This window comes from Syngnathoides biaculeatus, chromosome 10 (genome assembly GCF_019802595.1).
Source record: "Syngnathoides biaculeatus isolate LvHL_M chromosome 10, ASM1980259v1, whole genome shotgun sequence".
Lineage (NCBI taxonomy): Eukaryota > Metazoa > Chordata > Actinopteri > Syngnathiformes > Syngnathidae > Syngnathoides > Syngnathoides biaculeatus.
In genome coordinates this window covers 5,183,055-5,193,077 of record NC_084649.1, presented here as the reverse complement: position 1 = coordinate 5,193,077, position 10,023 = coordinate 5,183,055, and positions in this window count along the sequence as shown.

The following is a 10,023-nucleotide window of genomic DNA, read 5'->3' as shown; positions in this document are numbered from 1 at the left end:
AAACGACATTATCAGCACACAGAAAGGCACAGATTTGCAAGAAAGTAGTGAAACAAAATAAAAGAATTAAACAGAAGAAGACTAGAATTTAACAAAACCCACATGACAGTACAGTTTCTAGTGTTAACCAGTTGGCCAGTGAAAGTGATGCATTACATTTTTCTTTTTTAGTTTGGCTCATGTGTTGAAACTGATAAAACGTACATTCTTCAAATAGTATGGACAAATCTCCAAACCACCCCACAATTGTCCACAACAGAAATGTTTTTTTTTTAAATTATTTTCATCACATTGGGAATGTTGTAATACATCTTAATTTCTCGCAGTGATTGGTGATTGTCAAATCTATCTATCTATCTATCTATCTATCTATCTATCTATCTATCTATCTATCTATCTATCTATCTATCTATCTATCTATCTATCTATCTATCTATCTATCTATCTATCTATCTATCTATCTATCTATCTATCTATCTATCTATCTATCTATCTATCTATCCATCCATCCATCCATCTATCTATCTATCTATACACACATACAGTATATAGTATTCACACTTAAAATAATGATATTTTTAAATTCTTTTACATGTTAAAATTATAATAAACATCAAGTTTACAATTATTTAAAGTGTATGTATTTTTTTGGGGGGGACACACACACACACATTAAACGTCCTCAGGAGGAAAATTGCAATCTCCACATTTGGTCAATCTCCATATTTTTTGTTTAACAAAAGGATATTATTGGTCGGTCTGTTGTTTTTGTATGCACATGCGTGAATAAAAATGTTTATCATGTAATTGTGACACAGGGGTGAACTGTTATGGAAGAAATTTAATTTTCCAAATAAATATTGCCGTTGTGCAAAACTGAATTTAGAGTTCTGAAAATTTAATCTCACACTCAAGACATGAGGCAAATCAATGGAGAAATACTATAAAACAGATTTGTATAATTAACACTGAGGTTTACTGAGTAAAATTTAAAAAAGGGGTTTGTGCTCCTAAAAATGTGTCATTTTTATACATTTTTTTAGATCAAATTTATTTTTGCACACAGGTCTTATATTTAGTAGCTAGAATGCATGCTCTCTGGGGTTTGAGTCTAGCGAATGACTTGGCCAGTTTAAAACCTTTCACGTCTTTGCCTTGATGACCTCCATTGTCCTTTTGCCAGTGTGTTTAGAATTATGATCTTGTCTTGGTTGGATTTTTCCTTAAATTGTCAGCAGAGAAAATAATTCTGCAGGCTTCTGAGTTTTTTAAAATTTACTAAACTACTAAACTAAATTTGTTTTTTGTTTTTTTTTTGCTTCATGTTACGTAATCAATTAAGTATTACTAAGTATATTTGGGATCATGAGCAGATTTTTTTTTTTATCTCCAAACCTAGTACAAATATACAGTCAGTCCATAATACATTAGGGCTGAATTTCGTAGGCTCATCTATATACTTTTTGGGCAAATTCCAAGCTAGCCTTCCTATTCTTCTTGGTAATGAGTAGTATGTATCTTCTGGTATAGCCTCTGTACATGAAGCCTTCTGTGAAGAGTAGATTGTGAGATACCTTCACACCTGCTCTCTGGAGGTTGTTACGGATGCCACTAAAAGTTGTTTAGGGTTCAGGGTCTTTCTTTACAGCTCTCAAAATGTTTCTTTTGGTCTACACGTTCTACGTCTGTTAGTTAGTACACACAGTGGCTTCTTCCTTATCCAGAACATTCCAAATAGTTGTACTGACTATAGCCAATGTTTGTGCAATGGCTCTGATTTAACTGTTTGAATAATACGACACTCCCTGGCAACAAAATACACTTGTCAGTCACATGTTCCAATACTTGAACTCACGGGAAAAATTGGTGTTTTTCAACAAAAGGTGCTGTCATCTCAGATGTCTATCAAATCCAGATGTAAGTATAGACGATGGAAATTAAAGATGAAATGTTGCTCTCTATCCTCATGTTCGTGCCTTCTGTTGAAGTCAAGGCAAAATATTTAAAGTGCACAGCAAAATAAACTGGCCCGATTGTTTGATTACATTTGGAGGGGAAAAGAAATCAGTTATCCATCCATACATCCATTTTCCATACTTCCATACCTCATTAGGGTTATGGTTGAGCTGCACCATATGCAGTTTCTATCTATCTATCTATCTATCTATCTATCTATCTATCTATCTATCTATCTATCTCTATCTATCTATCTATCTATCTATCTATCTATCTATCTATCTATCTATCTATCTATCTGCTTGTTTACATTTGGGTGACTACTTGGCATGTGAAGCCTGTTGGCTTGAACTTCACTCATATTTAAGTTAATTTTGTGTTGATGACATCATTCCGTAACTTGTGTGGTGTACATTATGAAATAATCAGGCTACTGCTTTTTGTAATACTGTGAAAAAGTGATATTCCTGTGGTTGAAAGTAACTTTTTAGTTACTTTTGAGCTCAAGTAATCACTAAAGTAACTAAATTACTTTTGTAAGGTAACTGTGACAACAGTGTTGACATTCATTACATTCTATTTTCTTTGTAAAGTGTTGCATTTTGTTTACATATTGTTTTTCCCCAACATGGGGAATAATCACGATGACAATATAGCTGAAAATAATCATGTTATTATTTAGGCCATAATCATGCAGCCCCTTGCGTTTATCCTCACTCGGGGTGCGGGTGAGCTGGAGCCTATCCCACCTAACCTTTTGGACGAGAGGCAGCACACCCTGGATTGGTCGCTGCCCAGTCTCAGAAGGATGATTGAACATTCACTCGTATTCACCTACAGGCAATTTGGAGGCTTTAATGACCCTAACACGCATGTGCAGCATTTGAAACGTTGCGGGCAGTGGAGGAGAAAAGGAGAAATCACACACAACAAACATGCAAACTCTTTGAACCCTGAGCTTGGTCATAAGCCACTGTGTTGCCTGTATTGTCGTATTCATCCATATATTTTATACATATATATATATGTATATGGAAGAATGTTTGTATATGGATGTTATCAATGTATATGTAGGGTTATGTATTTTTTAATGTTTTACCATTATATGATCTCATTAATGTTTGGATGGTAAATTAACAAATCTGGTTTTAAAATAGAAAGACAAGTGGATAAACAGTAGTAAAAAAAATTAAAGTGAAAATACTTGATGGTAAATGCAAAATGGGAAATGTAAAAAACACAAATATAAGTCACGTGATTTTTTATTTTGTTGCTATCATAAGCTGACTTCAAACCTGTTTTTGTTGTTTTGCCCATGCAACACCTGCCTGTTGTCAGCACCGTTCTGCGTCCGGGGATTTAGCTTTTCCTTCTCACTATGCAAGTTAATTAAAGGCAACCTCTGAAAAACTACAGTAATGTGCATTCCAAAAAAAAGACTCCATACGTGGTGTGCGGTCTGCCTCGAAATCGGAGCAGAAATAGCCGAGTCTTGCACACAAGCACCAGCTCGTGCATTCAAGTGCGTTCAAGATTCAAATCTGCAGATTTAATCGCTCTATCTATCTATCTATGAAATAATGACCTCGTCTCAGTTTTCTCACAAATGTACATCCGTACACTCCTTTAAACCTCTACGATACTCTTATGAACACTTCCAGGCTCAACATCGCCACTACCCAGCTTTGCATATACGCAAGTACCGCAAAAAAGTAATGTCTGCGTCCAATACAGCAGGTGTCCAGTTGATACAGCACCCCTCCTCCCCCTCCAAGCTTCCATATATTGGTTGTGAGTGGCATCTGAAGTAAACAACCTCATGAGTCATTTGCTTTTCCTGGATGAGGACACTGTTACAAGGGAGATGTCACTTAACAACGGAGCCAGAATGCTGCCCTGGCCACCGCAGCCAGCCACCTGCACCCAACTTGGGGTGTGTGTGTTGTATGTGTCACATGATCTCATGCTGATGAAGACATTTTTGAATGACTCTTGCATTGTTCATTGTAAATAAGGTGTGTGCATGTGGATGTGTGTGTGTGTTCACATCTTTTTAACCGGGTTAATGTGATCTTACTTATCCAATTCTTGTGTTTAAAATGTTTTGGTTTGAAGACGCACGAAACTGATGAGGATAAGTGATACAGAAAAAGGATGGATGGTTTGAAGATTTGAATGGACTGAGATAAAGAGTGGCGAGATTGAGAAATGGACAAGAGGTGAATGAATGTTCTGAATTTTGAGAAACTCTACTGGTGAGTCATGCTATTACACACACACATCAACCCCCTCCCTCTGCAGCTGTACAGGTCACATGCGCAATATGATTTCACAACATGTTCCCTGTCCTTGGAAATTCCTTTTTTTTCGTACGGACTTAGCCCTCCCCTCCTGAAAGAGAGGCAGGTGCACAACTTAGTCATCCATCTTTTTCCTAAACTGACCCCCGTGTTTCAGCGAGCAGTTAGTCAGCTGGAAAGTTTTGACCAAAGAGCCTTGCAAGAGTCATGTTTATCATGCAGTAGGTTCCACATTGCTCGTGGCAGTGGTTTATTATCATGCCACTCATAACTGGCCCCTTTTTTTATGTCAACAGTCAGCTGAGGACAGTGCTCCTCAAGGATGACAGCTTACTCAGCATTATTACCCCAAATGTCATACAATTGTCAGATTCTTTACATCTTTTTTTTTCTTTCTGCCTTCATTCAAAAATCTAAATTATTGACTGCTCACAAGACTTCAGGCACCCCCCCCCTTTATTTTTTTCTTTGCTTCTGTGACTGTGTATTGGGTGTAATTAGTGATGAAAAAGTGGAAAACATGATGATGACCAAAAAATTGTAAATGAAAATGATTGTGACACTTGTACAATAGTTAAGATATAACACCAATTGCCAAGAGCCCCAAAGTGAAGGGGTCCCTGAGAAACAGTCCATTGGCCCATGTTGGTGGATTCGAGATTCTCCCTAATATGGCTGATGTTTTGTTTCTATTATTTATTTCATAAATGATGTATTTGCCTATCCATCATGCTGTTTTTAGTTGGGGGCGAGCACGCATGATAATCTTTGGCTGGAGGCCCGAGGGGTTCTAAAAACATACTTCGTTGTGGTAAGCACGTCTGCCTCACAGTTAAGGTTTCTTTCTGGATTTGGATCTGGATCAAGTGTGGCTTTCCTATGGGGATTTTATTATGGTCTTCTGAACACGGAAGACTGAATTGTTCATTTGTGATGAAACTCAATGTAAATGGTTGTTTGTTGACAGTGTATGTGCCCTGCGACCAGTCCAGGGTGTAGCCAGCTTCCCACCCGAAGTCTCTTGCTTGACTGCAACCATCGCGAGGACAAATCGTTTCAAAAATGGTGGGATGGATTGATGACATTTAAGAAGCTCAAGAAGAAGCAAAAGATCTTCGTACAATGCATGTCACTTCCACAGTGTCCATCAAAGTTATCAGCGAGGACGTGCTTTAATGTTTTTACAGATGTTGCTATTTGAAACCTTAAATGTTATTAATTTTATTATTATAAGCAAAGCTTTTTTAGGTGAAGATAGTTTGACCCTGGAACGGGTCGAATTCTAATTTCTAAACTCATCCTAAATTTGAACACAGACGTCTCAGAACAGACTGTTCAACTTCCACTGTATACGTCATTGAATATAGATCAATTTTTCTAAATCTTAATGCCATTTTTATTCCTTACATTTGTTTCTGGGTGCTCTCTGTCCAGGGGGAAAGTGTCGTCAGCTCCTACTTTGCCTGGTGTGCGTCATTTTTAATTGGCCGATGAGGCACTTATAAAAGAACCCTACGAAGTCCGTCTTGTAACTAGTGGCCATGCAAAACTACAAACCTTTTTTTTGTTCATATATAAACACCACATCCTACTCCAGCGCTATATTAAATGTATTACTCTCTTTTTCGTATTTTGTTCCAGTCCAGCTGTTATCCAGGGGAGCATCTGTAGGTTCCCACCCAAGATTACGTGTGTGTGTGTGTGTGTGTGTGTGTGTGTGTCGGCACTGTGATTTATCCCACAGCTGCCCCTCAACCGGCTGCAGCTCTTTTGTCAGTATGTTTAGCCTACTCTGTTTGCAACAAGCTGCTTTCACTCATGGAAACTCAAAATGTTGCCAGGTTAAATTATCCAAGAAATGTGATTGTTCAGGCTTGATTGTCGGTAGTCATGTGAACATTAAAAATGCTTTACTTGCAGAATTATGAGCCATAAGCAGAAGTAAAAAGCTCACAAAATTATGATAAAATGTAGAGCATCTAGTGGAAAGACTCCATTCAAATGCAGTCTTTGTGACGCACTACATATGACATACAGGTGTGAATTTTTGTAACAATAGCGATACCAAGAGGAGACATTCGATTAACAAAATCAAACTTTTCACTTGTTTAATGTCACATAATAGCCCGTTGTCATAATGCAGATGACAATGTTACATATCGGCACCTTGCCCAAGTAATTAATTTGTTTGTAAATTGTTCCAAATTCCCATTTAAACCATCACATTGAATATTTTAGAGCGTCTTGGTGGCAATGATCTGCTTAAATGTGGGATCCATTTCTAATTGATTCAGACTACCTCTTTGGTGCGGCTATGCAGTTTGTGGCAAGAGCTGTATTCATTGTGTCATCATCAAGCGTTCCGATTTCTAATCCTCACACACACACAAACACGTAACCCACTTGGCTCCAAAAGAGGCACCAGGAGAGCTTCGAAAGAATAGAGAATGGACCATCGCAAGGCGAGGAGTGAGAGAGGAGTTGAGGAGCAAGCAAGTGAGTGAGAGAATTAGAAAATGAGAGGGAGAGACAGCATGGATTCTTTTCTTTGGGGCCTTAAAGACGTGTTTCCCTCAGATGTTGGCTCTTCTTCAGATGCTAATGGTTCACTCTTATTCCCAAGATGTGCCTTAGCATAACAATGCAGTGGAAGTGAAAGAGCTAAACCTCTGCTTTTCTTAAAGAAGCCAAAGCTGGGCTTTTCTTGTGGGTAATGTCCCCTTGGCTCTTTGTGCTCGCAGTGAAAGGCCTGCAGAACGCAAAGGCCAGGTGATCACAGTTTACTGAAAATGAGACTGAAACAACAGACAGACTCGGGCTAAAATTGCCTCGGTGAAGTCATTAAAAGCCTGCCTAAATGACCAAATATAGCACACTGGCCTCGAGCCAGAGCACTCGTTCCCAAGTGCGATGACAGAAGTTCTATTGAATATTATCAGCTTTTGCTTTCAAAGCTGCGCTGAATTATGTCTGTTGCTAGAATTCAACCCAAATGTTTTGACTGTGTATACTGGGCAGACTGCGAGACAAGCTGGTCCCATCTGAAAGGCACTCGCAGGCCTGAAGGATTTTTGGATGAACAGCGTTCTGACCTTGGCGAGGCCTCAGCTGATAGGCTTCTAAGGCCCCGATAGGGTCTGATAACAAATGGAGAGCATATGGTTTTTACGTTATCGTTTATCAGGAAGAATGAGCGGAGTCAGAGGCAAAGGACATCCGGGAGGACACCAAGATACAGTACAGGTCGGACTGGCTGCAATGAGACACGGTGGCTTCTTCTTATCCATCTTTGTGTGAAGTCAAAGTGGTCTAGCGTGTCATTTAGATGTCTGGATTTTGCACACAAAGAGCAAGCCAGCGTAACACAATATTGCTTCGTGTTGATGACATAGAACATCTTGTACTGTATGTTTGCCCGCAAAATTAGTTCTCTATTTTGATCAATGCTAGAAATACAAAATGCTTTATGTTTGTGAAGGTACACTGCAACTAAGAATGTAAATGTATGCAGACGAAAATATATCATATAATAAGTTCACATTATTATGATGCATGTTACCTAACATGCACTTTTGTCAATCTTAACTTGATGTGAACTCCCATTTGATTCTCATGGGACGTTTCCCCGTTGTGTTTTTGCAAGTCTAGACAGTTCATAACTGAGGTTTTTCATTCACCTCATATAATCTCGTGAAGCTGTCACGAACCATCAGAAGAAGAATAGCAACATAGCATTCTTTATTGAATTTTAAGAAACATCTGTCAGGATTCGAAGAGAGAAGTTAAAAACAGATACGTAAGTGTCGTGAATTCAAAACGTCCTGTTTTGAAAGTCACGTACATAAAAATGAGGCCTCTTCTGTTGTATCTCACCGTGACAATAGTTGACTAAGTACCCCCAAATTATCGGGTTTTACTTACTTTGACACCTCTTGTCTCTAACCTCACTCCCATCATCCCACTTAATGCAAAAGACATCAGTCCAGGTGCAACGCTGAGGAAGTTAGCCCATCCTCAACATAGCGATGCATTCTATTTACATGCAAAATGATGGCTTAAGTGGTAAATATGCGAACACAGGTGTGTGTGTGTGTGTCACCAGAGCCACTAATCTGTTTGTCCTGATGCTGTCTGTTTGCTCGGTTACTGTTGAATCACAGTAATGTGAGAGAAAGAGCGTGAATGCCACATTTCATATTCTATTGTAATGGATTGCAGAGGAAGAATGGAAACAAAAAACCAAGAGAAACTTCAACTCTCCCTAAAAAAGCCTGTGCTCACTTGTGTTGAAGTGAGCAATTTGTGCGTAGGCAGAAGGAAATGGTCAGCGGCGGCACCCAATGTCATTTTAAGCGGAACGCCTGGCGCCACGGCGTCAGGCACATCACTCACTGATGCCAGGCGGGTTTTTCTAAGCGCTCACTAAATGACACACAGCTGGGCGGTATGGAGACAGATGTCACTGCTCTTATAATGTGCATACCCTAATCTCACCCTCCCACTGTCGGTTTTTCCCTCCCTTTTCCTTCTCTCTCACACTCTGGTGTTTAGCCGGGCTGCCTCTCTTCCTCCTCCCTCCCAGGCTCCAGACTTCGTGGAGCCGATGCTGCAAAAAAAAAAAAAAAAAAAAAAAAAAAATCACTTCCTGAAGCTCGTGCTCACTTCCTTTGCTTTTTGTGGGACTTCCTGTGCTGCCTCTGTGATCAGACTGGTTAGAGCTGACTCTCTGGGAGTGACATCCTGACACACACAGACAGCTGCACAGATAATACTCCCGTTCTGCTTTTGTCAGGACTTTTTTTTTCTTTCACCCTCTTTATCTCCAGGGATCAGATTTTCCCTCAATACTGTATTTTCCATTGACTCTTCTGTGTAGCGGGTTTCGTTTGCCTATGCCAAATGAATTAAATCTTCCAGAGATATATCATTTACTCAAAAGAGCGGACTGAAGCAGAGCATCACATGGAAATACAATTAAGAGACATACGACACATTTAATATCAATCTATTTGGAACATGTAGAAGTAATGTGACAGGTATACGGATGTTTACTGAGTTGACGTACATCTGGGTGTGAGATGAGGAAGTAGCGGTTGTTGGGTATGTAGCAGAGAGGCTCCCTTGCTATAATAAGGCGCCGCTGGGCAAGTCTCACAACTCAGCGCTCATCTTTATAACACTTATCATGGTTCATTTATTCTGGACTTGACGAGAGCAAGCGAGAGTGGAATGGGTGGCCACCAGGAGGTGGGCATTGCAAGAATGCTCTCACATGACAAATATGCGATAAACAACTCTGCAAGTGTGATGACTTTGCCCTATAACAGCAAACCCTGTCATTACCCAAAAGTTATAATTGCACTTTACACACGCAGGCATAGTTGTAAAACTCCAAGCTTACTGTAGCTCAATATTTCAATCCAGCCGACCAGGAAAGTGACATTTTTATTATTTGTTTTTAGTTTTGTGCTTGAAAATACTTTCCACATTTTGTATTATGCTGTCATGAACAGCCATGAACTCTAGCACCATATTACATTGTGTTTAGAATATCAGTAGATATTGCAATATTTAACTTAGTCATTGAATTTGCTAGATTGGTTGGAATGAAGTCAGTCTGCTGTCTTCCACAAGACTACAGTGTTTTGTTTTTTTTAATTGGAGCGGATTTAAAAACCAACAAAGGGTCGATTGGCACGGAGCCACTCCTTGGTTTTCCTGGCTGTGTGCTTCGGGTCATTGAAAGACCCATCCATGACCCATCTTC